The sequence below is a fragment of the Oncorhynchus masou genome, chromosome 9 (assembly GCF_036934945.1).
Source record: "Oncorhynchus masou masou isolate Uvic2021 chromosome 9, UVic_Omas_1.1, whole genome shotgun sequence".
Lineage (NCBI taxonomy): Eukaryota > Metazoa > Chordata > Actinopteri > Salmoniformes > Salmonidae > Oncorhynchus > Oncorhynchus masou.
Genome location: NC_088220.1, coordinates 13,983,290 through 14,000,789, shown reverse-complemented (window position 1 = coordinate 14,000,789; position 17,500 = coordinate 13,983,290). Strand labels below are relative to the sequence as shown.

The 17,500-nt window shown below is 45.0% G+C and overlaps 1 pseudogene; it reads left to right on the top strand.

Annotated features, from left to right (window-relative positions):
* The window catches only part of LOC135545548 (SH3 domain and tetratricopeptide repeat-containing protein 2-like), a 45,363-nt pseudogene that overhangs the window by 5,994 nt on the left and 21,869 nt on the right, over positions 1 to 17,500 (top strand).

Genomic DNA, 17,500 nt, shown 5'->3' with positions numbered 1-17,500 from the left:
GTCATGGTTGTGTGGTGTGATGCTTATTGTGGATCTGTTGGTGTTGATGCTATCACAGCATCTCTATTGTATCCTGTCTCTTTCTATACAGTCATCTCGATGATCACTTTATCATTCATGTTGTCTGTATGTATGTCAACATCCTGAAAGAAAACTGATGACTCTTCTTCTTCCCTTAACGTTAATGTTGCAGTAGACACAGCTACTTAGCTACTCTATGATAATCTGTTACTTTCTACTAAATGGACCTAATGTTTAAAGGTCCCTTTTAAACGTCCACTAAGAGTCACTCAAGGCTGTAATAGATCTGTTATTCCTAGTCTAACACTGAGACACTCAATGAGCTCACTGATAATACACCCACTGAGCTCTATAATACACTCACTGAGCACTGTAATACACTCACTGAGCTCTGTAATACACTCACTGAGCTCTGTAATACACTCACTGAGCTCTATAATACACTCACTGAGCTCTGTAATACACTCACTGAGCTCTGTAATACACTCACTGAGCTCTATAATACACTCACTGAGTAATACACTCACTGAGCTCTATAATACACTCACTGAGCTCTGTAATACACTCACTGAGCTCTGTAATACACTCACTGAGCTCTGTAATACACTCACTGAGCTCTGTAATACACTCACTGAGCACTGTAATACACTCACTGAGCTCTATAATACACTCACTGAGCTCTGTAATACACTCACTGAGCACTGTAATACACTCACTGAGCTCTGTAATACACTCACTGAGCTCTGTAATACACTCACTGAGCTCTATAATACACTCACTGAGCTCTGTAATACACTCACTGAGCTCTATAATACACTCACTGAGCTCTGTAATACACTCACTGAGCTCTAAAATTCACTCACTTACTTTCTGCGAAAAGTCACATAAACAGCTTTACCTCTGCATATTGACCTCTACATGACAATATCACAGTATCAGTCAATACGCCTACCGGTGATGACGAGACTGACAGTGTGTGTGTGCACGTGTGCATATGTGCGTGTGTACGTGCGTTTGTGTGTGTGTTTATGTGTGTGTGTGTGTTTGTGTGTGTGTAGACGTGGTTCTAGTGTTCAGCGGTCGGCGGTGCTCAGGTGTAATACCTGACTCTGAACTACAGGAGGCGCTCCGTACAAGACTCAGGGTCGTCGAGAGCAACAGTCAGGACGTCATTCAGCTCTTCAAGGTTCGTCACAGTTCTTAGGTCAGTTGTTAGAAGTTAGAGGTCAAGGCATGCCAAAACCGATGACCCCGCCTAGACCAAAGGAGCAGTACCAACCGTTGTCCTGCTGAAAGTATTTTCTCCCTGATGTAGGGGCCAGGAGTCGGTTTAGCATAAAGGTGACCTTCTCTGCATCCTCTCTGCTCCTTCATCAATGTCTTCGGTACTTCTGCCTCCATACAGGACCTGTCTGCCCGTCTGCTGTCTGTCCATGCTGAGAAGGACAGCTTTGTCATCACCTTCAAGACTGTAGAGGAGATGTGGAAGTTCTCTACCTACCTGGCTCTGGGTATGCTGTACTATCCTAGTCTACCTACCTGGCTCTGGGTATGCTGTACTATCCCAGTCTACCTACCTGGCTCTGGGTATGCTGTACTATCCCAGTCTACCTACCTGGCTCTGGGTATGCTGTACTATCCCAGTCTACCTACCTGGCTCTGGGTATGCTGTACTATCCCAGTCTACCTACCTGGCTCTGGGTATGCTGTACTATCCCAGTCTACCTACCTGGCTCTGGGTATGCTGTACTATCCCATACCCTCTGGGTAGTCTATCCCCTACCTGGCTCTGGGTATGCTGTACTATCCCAGTCTACCTACCTGGCTCTGGGTATGCTGTACTATCCCAGTCTACCTACCTGGCTCTGGGTATGCTGTACTATCCCATCCTAGTCTATCCCAGTCTACCTACCTGGCTCTGGGTATGCTGTACTATCCCAGTCTACCTACCTGGCTCTGGGTATGCTGTACTATCCCAGTCTACCTACCTGGCTCTGGGTATGCTGTACTATCCCAGTCTACCTACCTGGCTCTGGGTATGCTGTACTATCCCAGTCTACCTACCTGGCTCTGGGTATGCTGTACTATCCTAGTCTACCCGACATGGATGAAACTCTCATTTCCACAGTCTGATAGCTGATTATTATGTCCAGCCTGGTTAGAAGTTGCCAATAAGCACAGATCTAGGACCAGCGTCCCCGCACCCAATCCTAACGAATCGACCCGGAAAAAACAGGCTTTACATCAGGATGTAGGGACAACTTCCTCTTACTTCGTTATGTGTCTATGCTGTGTGGTGTGGTGAACCATATGAACAGCATATGCCATGTTATAAACACCTTATGACATGTTATGAACATATTATGTGCATTTTGTATGTCCAGGCTATGTGGCGCGGTGCCTGGAGAATTTCCTATGTGACCAGTCGTTCTGGCTGGACACTGAGCTGCTGAGGGACTTGGAGATCACTGTGACTGTAGACGAGGAACACCTGGCAACACTCTACCTGGGACTGCTACTGCAGGAGGGTGAACGAACACCTTATAAACTCTTTATAAACACCCTATGAACAACTTATGAACACCTTATGAGATGTTATAACCATATTATGAACAACACCTGGCAACACTCTACCTGGGACTGCTGCTGCAAGAGGGTGAACGAACACCTTATAAACTCTTTATAAACACCCTATGAACAACTTATGAACACCTTATGACATATTATAACCATATTATGAACAACACCTGGCCACACTACCTGGGACTGCTAGTTTAGAAGGTTTGGGATGGACACTTGAACTCCTTATGACAGGTTATGAACACCATATCAGCATCTTATGACATGTTATAACCATATTATGAACAACACCTGGCCACACTACCTGGGACTGCTAGTTTAGAAGGTTTGGGATGGACACTTGAACTCCTTATGACAGGTTATGAACACCATATCAGCATCTTATGACAGGTTATGACCATATTATGAACAAAACCTGGCCAAACTACCTGCGACCGCTAGTTTAGAAGGTTTGGGATGGACACTTGAACTCCTTATGACAGATTATGAACACCATATCAGCATCTTATGACATGTTATAACCATATTATGAACAACACCTGGCCAAACTACCTGGGACCGCTAGTTTAGAAGGTTTGGGATGGACACTTGAACTCCTTATGGCAGGTTATGAACACCATATCAGCATCTTATGACAGGTTAAGAACACCATATCAGCATCTTATGACAGGTTATGAACATCATATCAGCATTTTATGACAGGTTATGAACACCATATCAGCATCTTATGACAGGTTATGAACACCATATCAGCATCTTATGACAGGTTATGAACACCATATCAGCATTTTATGACAGGTTATGAACACCATATCAGCCACTTATGACAGGTTATGAACACCATATCAGCATCTTATGACAGGTTATGAACACCATATCAGCATCTTATGACAGGTTAGGAACACCATATCAGCATCTTATGACAGGTTATGAACACCATATCAGCATCTTATGACAGGTTAGGAACACCATATCAGCATCTTATGACAGGTTATGAACACCATATCAGCATCTTATGACAGGTTATGAACACCATATCAGCATCTTATGACAGGTTATGAACACCATATCAGCATCTTATGAAGTCTTTATAGACATCACATCAGTGTTCATTTGCTAAATTGTAATTACTTCGCTACTTCGTTTGCACACACTGTATATAAACGTTATTTTTTTTCTATTGTGTTATTGACTTATTTATTCTTTATTCCATGTGTAACTCTGTGTTGTTTGTGTTGAACTGGTTTGCTTTATCTTGGCCAGGTCGCAGTTGTAAATGAGAACTTGTTCTCAACTAGCCTACCTGGTTAAATTAAAAAATTCAAAACATCTTATGAACAGTTTATAAACTACTAATGGACACGTTATGAAGACCTTACACACTCTACGAACTCCTTATGGACAGCTTATGTGCTCTACTTTCCTGACCTTCATCATCAACATCAGTTTATGTCACACTCCACTCAGAGAAGAACAGAAGCATAAAATGTCAACTTATTACTCAACCACTGAACTGAAGGGACATTGTCATGATATTTCAGCAGTTGTTCCAGATACCTATAAATGAAATAGAGCTACACTTTCACTGATGGCGTGTTCTGATTGTTCAGAGACCAAGTAAAACAGCAAAACAAGCACAGTGCTCTTTTTCACTTTACAATTTGTCAGCCATTAACTCAACATACTTTAGAGAGGTATTTTCCTACACTGCATTTCCATTGTAGACATACTGTTTTAAGAGGAAGTACTGTTCTCCCTAATGGCTGAGAGGAATCAATAGCCAGTGAAGGCGTGTGTATGTTGAGAATGGATTTTTAAAACAGTATTCTGTGACGTAGGACAGAGCCTCAGTTCCATGAAAAGATCCCTTTAGTTCAGTCGAATGTTCATTCTTTACAGAAACCTGCATCTGGTGTGGTGTTCGTTGCGTGTTATTTACCTGTATGTATCTCTCACCCCCAGGTTCGTTCTTGGCCAAGGCGCTGCTGAGCAGTGGCGAGCATAGTGATGAGGAAGAGGAGTTGTGTTTCAGACGTAACGATTTGCTGATGGTTAGAGACACGGGGCAGGACAGTCACTGGGAGGGCACCCTTCTCTCCACCGGACAACACGGACTAGTGCCTGTCAACACCATGCAGCCGCTGCCATACCCCTTCTACCAGTGAGTTACCTAGTCCCTAACCTGTACCCCTTCTACCAGTGAGTTACCTAGTCCCTAACCTGTACCCCTTCTACCAGTGAGTTACCTAGTCCCTAACCTATACCCCTTCTACCAGTGAGTTACCTAGTCCCTAACCTATACCCCTTCTACCAGTGAGTTACCTAGTCCCTAACCTGTACCCCTTCTACCAGTGAGTTACCTAGTCCCTAACCTGTACCCCTTCTACCAGTGAGTAACCTAGTCCCTAACCTATACCCCTTCTACCAGTGAGTTACCTAGTCCATAACCTGTACCCCTTCTACAAGTGAGTTACCTAGTCCCTAACCTGTACCCCTTCTACCAGTGAGTTACCTAGTCCCTAACCTGTACCCCTTCTACCAGTGAGTTACCTCGTCCCTATCCTATACCCCTTCTACCAGTGAGTTACCTAGTCCGTGCCCCTATCCTATACCCCTTCTACCAGTGAGTTACCTAGTCCCTAACCTATACCCCTTCTACCAGTGAGTTACCTAGTCCCTAACCTATACCCCTTCTACCAGTGAGTTACCTCAGTCACCCTAACCTATACCTCTATCTACCAGTGAGTTACTTAGTCCCTAACCTATACCCCTTCTACCAGTGAGTTACCATTTAGTCCCTAACCTGTACCCCTTCTACCAGTGAGTTACCTAGTCCCTAACCCGGATGCTCCCCTTCACCAGTGAGTTACCTAGTCCCTAACCTATACCCCTTCTACCAGTGAGTTACCTTCAGAGTCCCTAACCTGTACCCCTTCTACCAGTGAGTTACCTAGTCCCTAACCTAACCCTTTACCAGTGAGTTACCTTGTCCCTAACCTGTAGGCCCTTCTACCAGTGAGTTACCTAGTCCCTAACCTAACCCTTTTACCAGTGAGTTACCAGTCCCTAACCTATCACCCTTCTACCAGTGAGTTACCCGTCCCTAAACCTAACCCCTTCTACCAGTGAGTTACCAGTTTGATCACCCTTCTACCAGTGAGTTACCTAGTCCCTAACCTATACCCCTTCTACCAGTGAGTTACCTCATCCCTAACCTATACCCCTTCTACCAGTGAGTTACCTAGTCCCTAAACCTAACACTTCTACCAGTGAGTTACCTAGTCCCTACCCTATACCCCTTCTACCAGTGAGTTACCTAGTCCCTAAACCTGTACCCTTCTACCAGTGAGTTACCTAGTCCCTAACGTATACCCCTTCTACCAGTGAGTTACCTAGTCCCTAACCTATACCCTTAACCAGTAAGTTACCTAGTCCCTAAACCTATACCCCTTCTACCAGTGAGTTACCTAGTCCCTAACCTAACCCTTCTACCAGTGAGTTACCTAGTCCCTAACCTATACCCCTTCTACCAGTGAGTTACCTAGTCCCTACCCCCTAACCTATACCCCTTCTACCAGTGAGTTACCTAGTCCCTAACCTGTACCCACCTTCTACCAGTGAGTTACCTAGTCCCTAACCTATACCCCTTCTACCAGTGAGTTACCTAGTCCCTAACCTGTACCCTTCTACCAGTGAGTTACCTAGTCCCTAACCTATACCCCTTCTACCAGTGAGTTACCTAGTCCCTAACCTCACCCTTCTACCAGTGAGTTACCTAGTCCCTAACCTAACCCTTCTACCAGTGAGTTACCTAGTCCATTTATCACCCTTCTACCAGTGAGTTACCCTTACTCCCTAACCTAACCCTTCTACCAGTGAGTTACCTAGTCCCTAACCTATACCCCTTCTACCAGTGAGTTACCTAGTCCCTAAACCTAACCCCTTCTAACAGTGAATTACAATTTGACTCCCTAACCCATACCCCTTCTACCAGTGAGTTACCTAGTCCCTAACCTAACCCCTTCTACCAGTGAGTTACCTAGTCCCTAACCTATACCCCTTCTACCAGTGAGTTACCTAGTCCCTAACCTATACCCCTTCTACCAGTGAGTTACCTAGTCCCTAACCTATACCCCTTCTACCAGTGAGTTACCTAGTCCCTAACCTATACCCTTCAGTGAGAGGACATTTTAACCACCCTTCTAACAGTGAATTACCTATTCTCTACTCCCTAACCTATACCCCTTCTACCAGTGAGTTACCTAGTCCCTGCCCCCTAACCTATACCCCTTCTACCAGTGAGTTACCTAGTCCCAACCCCCTACCCTATACCCCTTCTACCAGTAAGTCACAATACATTCTATGCTGTATGTACACCTTATAACATGACACAGTGACATACTCAGTCACCCTATAAGCTATCAACCTCTATCCTTCATTTTCACACTTGTGTTTCCTCAGTCTTATATTTTGTAGGGAAATATGGCAGCCATTTTGTCCCAAGCTGATGTGTTTCCTGTTTGTGTAGGTGGTTTCTGAGGAAGTACTCTGACCCCGGATGCTCCCCTTCAGAGAGATGACAAGTTTGACCAACCTATAGGTGAGACCCTTACCCTAAACCTAACCCTTCTTAACCCTAAACCTAACCCAGAGAGAGGACAGTTTCATCCCTAAAGGCCCTAACCCTAAACCTAACCCTTCAGAGAGAGGACAATTTGATCACCCTATAGGTGAGGCCCTTACCCTAAACCTAACCCTTCAGAGAGAGGACAATTTGACCAACCTATAGGTGAGGCCCTTACCCTAAACCTAACCTAACCCTTCAGAGAGATGACAATTTGATCACCCTATAGGTGAGGCCCTTACCCTTACCCTTAAACCTAACCCTAAACCTAACACTTCAGAGAGAGGACAATTTGATCACCCTATAGGTGAGACCCTTACCCTTACCCTAAACCTAACCCTAAACCTAACACTTCAGAGAGAGGACAGTTTTGACCACCCTATAGGTGAGACCCTTACCCTAAAAACCCTTCAGAGAGATGACAGTTTAACCCTAAACCTAACCTAACCCTTCAGAGAGAGGACATTTTGATCACCCTGTAGGTGAGGCCCTTACCCTAAACCTAACCCTCAGAGAGATGACAGTTTCATCACCCTATAGGTGAGGCCCTTACCCCCTAACCCTTCAGAGAGAGGACAGTTTCATCACCCTATAGGTGAGTCCCTTACCCTAAACCTAACCCTTCAGAGAGATGACAGTTTCATCACCCTATAGGTGAGTCCCTTACCCTAAACCTAACCCTTCAGAGAGATGACAGTTTCATCACCCTATAGGTGAGGCCCTTACCCTAAACCTAACCCTTCAGAGAGATGACAGTTTCATCACCCTATAGGTGAGGCCCTTACCCTAAACCTAACCCTTCAGAGAGATGACAGTTTCATCACCCTATAGGTGAGGCCCTTACCCTAAACCTAACCCTTCAGAGAGAGGACAGTTTCATCACCCTATAGATGAGGGCAGGAACCGACAGGGTTCTACAGCACACTACACTCATGCCATGGCCAGTGTTCATTACACATACTAGGTATTTCCTCCAACCCCCTCTCCTCTCCACTCCCCTTGCAGTAACCGGATCATGTGAGGCTGTAGTGGACCACAACCCAGTAGGTTCTGATGAGCTCCAGCTGAGTCGAGGTGACGTGATTGAGATACAGGGGATGCTACTCCGAGGTCTGGACATGTTCATAGGAACACACTGCTCTACGGGAAACACCGGCTTCGTACACAAGGCTCACGTCAAGCCACTCAACGCCAAACCCCCGTAAGAGCAAGACATTTCAATGTAAAATGTTTAGTCATTCAGCAGACACTCTTATCCAGAGCGACTTGCAGTAGTGAGTGCATTCATCTGAAGATAGCTAGGTGGGACAACCACATATCACAGGCATATTAAATACACTTTTCCTCAATAAAGTAGCTGTCAGCAAAGTCAGAGCTAGAAGTGGGGGGGTCGAGGTGAGGAGGGGGATTATTTAAGATACTCATTGAGGAGGCAGAGTTTCAGGGGGTTTTGTAAGTTGGGCAGGGAATGTTGTCCTAACTTCAGGGGGAAGCTGGTTCCACCACTACGGCGCCAGGCCAGAGAAGAGCTTGGACTGGGCTGAGCGGGACCTGCCCTCCCATAGGGGTAGGAGGGCCAAGAGACCAGATGTGGCAGAACGGAGAGCTCGGGATGGGGTGTAGGGTTTGAGCATAGGGAGGGGCAGTTCCTCTTGCTGGTCTGTAGGTAAGCACCCTGATCTTGTAGTGGATGTGAGCTTTGACTGGAAATCAGTGCAGTGTGTGGAGGAGCGGGGTGACATGAGAGAACCAGGTGGGCTGCAGCGTTCTGGATAAGTTGCAGGGGTTTGATGGCATAAAAGCATTACAATACCAAACCACTGTGAGGGCTAAACATAACAGCATTACAATACCAAACCACTGTGAGGGCTATACATGACAGCATTACAATACCAAACCACTGTGAGGGCTATACATAACAGCATTACAATACCAAACCACTGTGAGGGCTACACATAACAGCAGTATTACAATACCAAACCACTGTGAGGGCTATAGACAACAGTATCACAATACCAAACCACTGTGAGGGCTATACAGTATCACAATACCAAACCACTGTGAGGGCTATACATGACAGCATTACAATACCAAACCACTGTGAGGGCTATACAACAGCATTACAATACCAAACCACTGTGAGGGCTATACATGACAGTATTACAATACCAAACCACTGTGAGGGCTATAGACAACAGTATCACAATACCAAACCACTGTATAGACAACAGTATCACAATACCAAACCACTGTGAGGGCTATAGACAACAGTATCACAATACCAAACCACTGTGAGGGCTATAGACAACAGTATCACAATACCAAACCACTGTGAGGGCTATAGACAACAGTATCACAATACCAAACCACTGTGAGGGCTATAGACAACAGTATCACAATACCAAACCACTGTGAGGGCTATAGACAACAGTATCACAATACCAAACCACTGTGAGGGCTATAGACAACAGTATCACAATACCAAACCACTGTGAGGGCTATAGACAACAGTATCACAATACCAAACCACTGTGAGGGCTATAGACAACAGTATCACAATACCAAACCACTGTGAGGGCTATAGACAACAGTATCACAATACCAAACCACTGTGAGGGCACAAACCAATATGACAGTATTACAATACCAAACCACTGTGAGGGCTATAGACAACAGTATCACAATACCAAACCACTGTGAGGGCTATAGACAACAGTATCACAATACCAAACCACTGTGAGGGTATCACTACCAAACCATAGGTTAGATCACAATACCAAACCACTGTGAGGGCTATAGGTTAGATTACTCGTTGGTTATTACTGCAATGTCGGAACTAGAAGCACAAGCATTTCGCTACACTAGCATTAACATCTGCTAACCATGTGTATGTGACAAATACATTTGATTCGATTTGATTTGACAACAGTATTACAATACCAAACCACTGTGAGGGCTATAGACAACAGTATCACAATACAAACCACAGCTATACATGACAGTATTACAATACCAAACCACTGTGAGGGCTATAGACAACAGTATCACAATACCAAACCACTGTAGACAACAGTATTACAATACCAAACCACTGTGAGGGCTATAGACAACAGTATTACAATACCAAACCACTGTGAGGGCTATAGACAACAGTCACAATACCAAACCATCTATAGACAAATACCAAACCACTGTGAGGGCTATAGACAACAGTATCACAATACCAAACCACTGTGAGGGCTATAGACAACAGTATCACAATACCAAACCACTGTGAGGGCTATAGACAACAGTATCACAATACCAAACCACTGTGAGGGCTATAGACAACAGTATCACAATACCAAACCACTGTGACTAACAGACAGTATCACAATACCAAACCAGGGCTATACATGACAGTATTACAATACCAAACCACTGTGAGGGCTATAGACAACAGTATCACAATACCAAACCACTGTGAGGGCTATAGACAACAGTATCACAATACCAAACCACTGTGAGGGCTATAGGTTAGATTACTCATTGGTTATTACTGCAATGTCGGAACTAGAAGCACAAGCATTTCGCTACACTAGCATTAACATCTGCTAACCATGTGTATGTGACAAATACATTTGATTCGATTTGATTTGACAACAGTATTACAATACCAAACCACTGTGAGGGCTATAGAAAACAGTATTACAATACCAAACCACTGTGAGGGCTATAGACAACAGGGCTATACATGACAGTATTACAATACCAAACCACTGTGAGGGCAGTATTCACGGAATAGAACCAAACCACTCGCATTAACATCTGCTAACCATGTGTATGTGACAAATACATTTGATTCGATTTGATTTGACAACAGTATTACAATACCAAACCACTGTGAACATGACAGTATTACAATACCAAACCACTGTGAGGGCTATAGACAACAGTATCACAATACCAAATCACTGTGAGGGCTATAGACAACATTATCACAATACCAAACCACTGTGAGGGCTATGAGAACAGTTATCACAACACAAACCACTGATTTTTTTACCAAACCAATTATGTATTCAAACCACTGTGAGGGCTATAGGTTAGATTACTCGTTGGTTATTACTGCAATGTCGGAACTAGAAGCACAACTTATTTGTGACAACAGTATCACAATACCAAACCACTGTGAGGGCTATAGACAACAGTATCACAATACCAAACCACTGTGAGGGCTATACATGACAGTATTACAATACCAAACCACTGTGATACAATACCAAACCACTGTGAGGGCTATAGACAACAGTATCACAATACCAAACCACTGTGAGGGCTATAGACAACAGTATTACAATACCAAACCATTGAGGGCTATAGACAACAGTATCACAATACCAAACCACTGTTGAGGGCTATACATGACAGTATTACAATAAAACCACTGTGAGGGCTATAGGTTAGATTACTCGTTGGTTATTACTGCAATGTCGGAACTAGAAGCACAAGCATTTCGCTACACTCGCATTAACATCTGCTAACCATGTGTATGTGACAAATAAATACATTTGATTTAGGACAACAGTTAGGACAGTGGACACCACTGTGAGGGCTATAGACAACAGTATCACAATACCAAACCACTGTGAGGGCTATAGACAACAGTATCACAATACCAAACCTGGGCTATACATGACAGTATTACAATACCAAACCACTGTTATAGACAACAGTATTACAATACCAAACCTGAGGGCTATAGACAACAGTATTACCAAACCACTGTAGAGGGCTATACATGACAGGGTGAGGGCTATAGACAACAGTATCACAATACCAAACCACTGTGGGGCTATAGGTTAGACGTTGGTTATTACTGCAATGTCGAACTAGAAGCACAAGCATTTCGCTACACTCGCAAACCTGCTAACCATGTGAGGGATAGACAACAGTATCACAATACCAAACCACTGGAGGGCTATAGACAACAGTATCACAATACCAAACCACTGTGAGGGCTATACAACAGTATTACAATACCAAACCACTGTGAGGGGATGTGGGGCTATAGACAACAGTATTACAATACCAAACCACTGGAGGGCTATAGACAACAGTATCACAATACCAAACCACTGGAGGGCTATAGACAACAGTATCACAATACCAAACCACTGTGAGGGCTATAGACAACAGTATCACAATACCAAACCACTGATAGACAACAGGGGGGATGAGGGGTATCTATAGACAACATACCAAACCACTGTGAGGGCTATACATGACAGTATTACAATACCAAACCACTGTGAGGGCGTTATTACACAATACCAAATGGAGGGTGCTAACAGTATGTGACAATACCAAACCACTGTGGGGCTATAGACAACAGTATTACAATACCAAACCACTGTGAGGGCTATAGACAACAGTATCACAATACCAAACCACTGGAGGGCTAGAGAGATGGAGGGTTGGGGGGATGGGGGTATTACAATACCAAACCACTGGAGGGCTATAGACAACAGTATCACAATACCAAATCACTGTGAGGGCTATAGACAACATTATCATGGAGGCTATAGACAACAGTATCACAATACCAAACCACTGTGAGGGCTATAGACAACAGTATTACAATACCAAACCACTGTGAGGGCTATAGACAACAGTATCACAATACCAAACCACTGGAGCTATAGACAACAGTATCACAATACCAAACCACTGTGAGGGAGATGGGGCTATAGACAACAGTATTACAATACCAAACCACTGTGAGGGCTATAGACAACAGGGGCTATACATGACAGTATTACAATACCAAACCACTGGAGGGCTATAGACAACAGTATCACAATACCAAACCACTGTGAGGGCTATAGACAACAGTATCACAATACCAAACCACTGTGAGGGCTATAGGTTAGATGGGGTTATTACTGCAATGGGAACTAGAAGCACAAGCAGATGCATTAACATCTGCTAACCATGTGTATGTGACAAATACATTTGATTCGATTTGATTTGACAACAGTATTACAATACCAAACCACTGGGGGCTATAGACAACAGTATCACAATACCAAACCACTGTGAGGGCTATAGACAACAGTATCACAATACCAAACCACTGGAGGGCTATACATGACAGTATTACAATACCAAACCACTGTGAGGGCTATAGACAACAGTATTACAATACCAAACCACTGTGGGGATGGTATCACAATACCAAACCACTGTGAGGGCTATAGACAACAGTATCACAATACCAAACCACTGTGAGGGCTATAGACAACAGTATCACAATACCAAACCACTGTGAGGGCTATAGACAACAGTATCACAATACCAAACCACTGTGAGGGCTATAGACAACAGTATTACAATACCAAACCACTGTGAGGGATAGACAACAGTATCACAATACCAAACCACTGTGAGGGCTATAGACAACAGTATCACAATACCAAACCATGGCTATACATGACAGTATTACAATACCAAACCACTGTGAGGGCTATACATGGTATTACAATACCAAACCATGAGGGGACAACAGTATCACAATACCAAACCACTGTGAATAATATTATGAATTTATAATAGTTTTGCTGAGAACAGAGACTTATTTGGAACAATCTAATTTTCAAAATATCTATTTTCTTTCAAAACATGTATTTATTCACCCCTCAACTGGTCTTATAGGAACAGGGACAGTGGACAATGTGTCATGTTCACATTTACCTGGTCTATCTGTTTATCTGTTGTTAATAGTAGAGGCTTCAGGTGGAGGGGTGGGGGATGGGGGGTGGAGGAGTAGAGTGATGGAGGTGTGGGGGGATGGAGGAGTAGAGAGATGGAGGGGGTGATGGGGGGATGGGGCAATGGAGGGGTGGGGGATGGGGGATGGAGGAGTAGAGAGATGGAGGAGTGGGGGGATGGGGATGGAGGAGTAGGCAATGGAGGTGTGGGGGGATGGGGGGGATGGAGGAGAGAGATGGAGGGGTGGGGTGATGGGGGGATGGAGGAGTAGAGCGATGGAGGGGTGGGGGGATGGGGGATGGAGGAGTAGAGAGATGGAGGGGTGGGGGGATGGGGGATGGAGGAGTAGAGAGATGGAGAGATGGAGGGGGGTGGGGGATGGGGGGATGGAGGGGTGGGGGGATGGAGGAGTAGAGAGATGGAGGGTGGGGGGATGGGGGGATGGAGGAGTAGAGAGATGGAGGTGGGGGGGATGGATGGGAAATGGAGGGGTGGGGGATGGGGGATGGAGGAGTAGAGAGATGGAGGGGATGGGGGGATGGAGGAGTAGAGAGATGGAGGGGTGGGGGGATGGGGGATGGAGGAGTAGAGATGGATGGGGGGATGGGGGATGGAGGAGTAGAGAGATGGAGGGGTGGGGGGATGGAGGGTAGAGAGATGGAGGGTGGGGGGTGGAGGAGTAGAGATGGGGGGATGGAGGAGTAGAGAGATGGAGGGGTGGGGAATGGGGGGATGGGGGATGGAAGTAGAGAGATGAAGCGGGGGGGGATGGGGGAAGGATAAATGGTTGCAGGGGGTGGAGGAGTAAGATGGAGGGGTGGGGGGATGGGGGGATGGAGGAGTAGAGAGATGGGGGGGTGGGGAAGTAGGGGGATGGAGGGATGGAGGTAATGGGAGGGTTAGGGGTAAAGGGAGGGATAGAGATGGAGGGGTGGGGTGGGGGGATGGAAAGATGGAGGGATGGAGGGTTGGGTAGAGGGATAGAGAGATGGAAGGATGGAGGATGGAGGGTTGGGTGGAGGGATAGAGAGATGGAAGGGGGAGGGATGGAGGGTTGGGTAGAGGGATAGAGAGATGGAAGGGGGGAGGGATGGAGGGTTGGGTGGAGGGATAGAGAGATGGAAGGGGGGAGGGATGGATGGGTGGTTGAGAGCAGTCATGTGGGTGATAATGCTTTCTTTGTCTCTCTCCACTCCCTCTCTCTGCCCTCTCACTCTCGCTCTCTCTCCCTCCTTGTCAGAGACAGACAACTGGTGTTTCTGAGTGAGGAGGAACGTGCGTCAATGGCCCAGATTAACCCCTGCAGTAGTGAACCCAGAGACAGCGGCCTCCTAGAGAGACTCTTCTCCTCTGACATCAGTACTGTCTACAGACTAGGTAGGAGAGGATCCCTCAGTCTATACAGTATAGGGAATTACTGAGTGCTGTCAGACTATTGTAGGTAGGGAACCACTGTGTTATACTGAGTACTGTCAGACTATTGTAGGTAGGGAACCACTGTGTTATACTGAGTACTGTCAGACTATTGTAGGTAGGGAACCACTGTGTTATACTGAGTACTGTCAGACTATTGTAGGTAGGGAACCACTGTGTTATACTGAGTACTGTCAGACTATTGTAGGTAGGGAACCACTGTGTTATACTGAGTACTGTCAGACTATTGTAGGTAGGGAACCACTGTGTTATACTGAGTACTGTCAGACTATTGTAGGTAGGGAACCACTGTGTTATACTGAGTACTGTCAGACTATTGTAGGTAGGGAACCACTGTGTTATACTGAGTACTGTCAGACTATTGTAGGTAGGGAACCACTGTGTTATACTGAGTACTGTCAGACTATTGTAGGTAGGGAACCACTGTGTTATACTGAGTACTGTCAGACTATTGTAGGTAGGGAACCACTGTGTTATACTGAGTACTGTCAGACTATTGTAGGTAGGGAACCACTTTGTTCTACTGAGTACTGTCAGACTATTGTAGGTAGGGAACCACTGTGTTATACTGAGTACTGTCAGACTATTGTAGGTAGGGAACCACTGTGTTATACTGAGTACTGTCAGACTATTGTAGGTAGGGAACCACTGTGTTATACTGAGTACTGTCAGACTATTGTAGGTAGGGAACCACTGTGTTATACTGAGTACTGTCAGACTATTGTAGGTAGGGAACCACTGTGTTATACTGAGTACTGTCAGACTATTGTAGGTAGGGAACCACTGTGTTATACTGAGTACTGTCAGACTATTGTAGGTAGGGAACCACTGTGTTATACTGAGTACTGTCAGACTATTGTAGGTAGGGAACCACTGTGTTATACTGAGTACTGTCAGACTATTGTAGGTAGGGAACCACTGTGTTATACTGAGTGCTGCTTGACTGTATTTAAAGACCTGTACTGTATGCTTTATCAATAGGTAAGTTATGCTAAAACAGCTGCAGTACAGAGGACCCTTAGGCCTACAGCCCCATTTCATTTCAATAATTTAGCTTCTCAAAGACGCCCTCTGGTGGTCAAACTAGCATTAACGAGCATAAATGGCAACAATGGCTGACAGTTAAGTAATGTGCCGTAGAATTCTGCGTGAGCCCGCAGTCTGTGCTGCATTACCAAGCAACTTTTAAAAGGAAGAACCACTGTATGTGAAACACCAGTGAAATATATATTTCTTCCTGCAGATAGACTGGATCAGTCTGACTTTACATACATCAGAAACCAACCAAAACAAGGTTAGTAATACGTTATCTATTAACAAGGTAATATGATATTTATGAAAGTTAATACATTGTTCATCAGATTGTTTAATACAACCTCAGCTGAATGGTAGAAGATTGTTTAGAGGTCGATATATCCTTCTGTCTCAGTCAAAGCCAAGAACATTTTCTCCCTGACAGCTGTAGATAAGTAGGCCAGAACACTAAAAGGGAACTCTATACATAGTCAAACTCTTTACTTTTCTTCCTAATGTTTCACTTTTTGCTTACCTTTCATTTTCCCTGGACCATGCAGACTCCTCCGAGTGGTCGGGTAGACTGTTTGGAGTGTTAATCCGACTGGATAAATTAAAAAAAACATATAAAACCAATGTTGCGCCCATGACAAGGGAGATAATATTTTATTAATTTGTTGAACAGGCACATATTGCAGCACCAAGCTGAACTGCTAGGAGAGTCAAGGAAGTTTCATAGCTACATTTCTAATGTACAGTACATGGATTTTCATATACAGTGTACCGAAACCTTTACATTCAGTGTTCATATGTTTCTCTCTCAGAGCATAAGCCCCCGCCAGCGCCCGGCAGTCCATCATCTCAGAGAAGAGTGACGCTACACCCCCCTACCACTCCTCCCCTCGCCCCTCTCTCTCTCACTCATCGCCCCGCCCCTCCTTCTACGCCTCCCAGAATGCTTTGGGGCGTGGCGGTGACGGGGAGTTGCTGTCCTTCAGTCTGGACGACACCTTCAGAGAGATGAATGAGTTCCAGGAAGACCCACCCCTTTTCATGGAGGAGGGGAGCTGGGAGGGG